Below are 1,646 nucleotides of genomic sequence, written 5' to 3' on the forward strand. Positions count from 1 at the left end.
CCTGAGCCCTCCGACGTGGCTCTATGCACACACAATGACTCTTCCTCATAGAGTTATATATAATCTAGAGAACGGACTGCCCCGCCCCCGCTTTTCATTTCAATGGAAGTTGTTCAGTGGCGTTTGAAGGACCCGGAAGAACGCTCTACTTCTGCATTTTCTCGATCATTTTCTAAACGAGCTCTCTGTGTTAAACCCCAGCTGCGTGGGGTTTACTGGTGCTACAAAAAAACTGCCAGCTTGCAGTTCCAGCTTTGGCCAGTAGAGTGGGGCGGCTTCAACGTTGGCCAGCCGCTCTGTGGGCTTGGTCCCTCTACTTCCTGGACCCTTCCCTACTTCCTAAACAGGCGTTACCGATGATGCTAAAGGGTTGCACGGGGAAAATGCTGGCGGTGAATGAATGGGTGAATGAATTAATCTTGGCAGGAAATAAGGTCTTAAAGCTCTGTTCCATTTAGTGTACACAGTTGTTCTCAACATTTCAAGGACCCCCATAACTCTTGAGAGTGTACAAATGAAACCAAATGGACCATTTGTACACTCTCAGCGTTACAGACCAGGCCATTTGGAACCCACTCAAGTATCATCGGTAACACCTGTGAAGGAAGTAGGGAAGGGGGTTCTTTCCAAAATGGCTGATGTGTATAGAGCCTATCTGGAAACCCATCTGCAACAAAAAGAACAGCGCCCTCTGCTGTTTGTTTCCATTTGAATTTGCCTCTGGGAGTGCCGCCCACTAGAATGTGGATAACAGGATGTTGGCCTGTTTGGTCCGCCCACAGCCCTCCACTTCCTGTGGTGCACCTTTGTTTTTATTCCATTCCACTAATCCCCAATGTCCACACATTCTGAATGCCCCTGCCAACAGATTCAGTAGCGCAGCTTGGAATCTGTTCTTGAGAGATTAGATCTGACCAAATTCTTAGAGAAACCACTCAAACCTTTTACTTTCAGGGGTTCCAGTTTGAGGCCATGGAAACACCTATTGGATTTAGTTTATTTTTATTTAAAAAACATTAATCTCTGGGACCACAATCTACACTAAAATCCTCAATGGTAATTTAACTCTGGGAGTTACTGACTCGTAAGAGTCAATTTGGCTCCATTTGTACACTCTCAAGATCTTGTAAGGGTCCATTCGGACAGTGGGTTACAGAACAATTTGCGATTACCTGCTGCTATGGAGGACTTGGATGCCACACCTCATACGACACTGCCCTCTATTGGAAGGACAAGGTACTGTCCCCAGTGATGTTATTGGATGTGTGAATTTGGACAGACTTTGATTGACACTCGGCTGGAAGGAATAAGGATGTACTTTGTGTTCTTAGTATTCTAGTAAGTTACTGATCCCCGCAGAGGAACTGGGTAGCCTACAGTATAGTAGCCTATATAGGGCATAAAAAAATATATATATATACAACTGAAAACTTGAAATGGGACATTCTGCACCATGAGTAGCCTACTTTTACTTTTGGTACTTTAAGTACATTTGTATGCCAATACTTTTGTACTTTTACTCAAATACTTTTTGAATTCCAGACTTTTACTTGAAACAGTATTTCTACATTGGAGTATTGATACCTTTTACTTAACAAAAAAAAAGTGAGTAGGCCTGGCTGTAACACGGACTGGCAATTCTGTAC

This window comes from Electrona antarctica (assembly GCF_951216825.1).
Source record: "Electrona antarctica genome assembly, chromosome: 16".
Classification (NCBI taxonomy): Eukaryota; Metazoa; Chordata; class Actinopteri; order Myctophiformes; family Myctophidae; genus Electrona; species Electrona antarctica.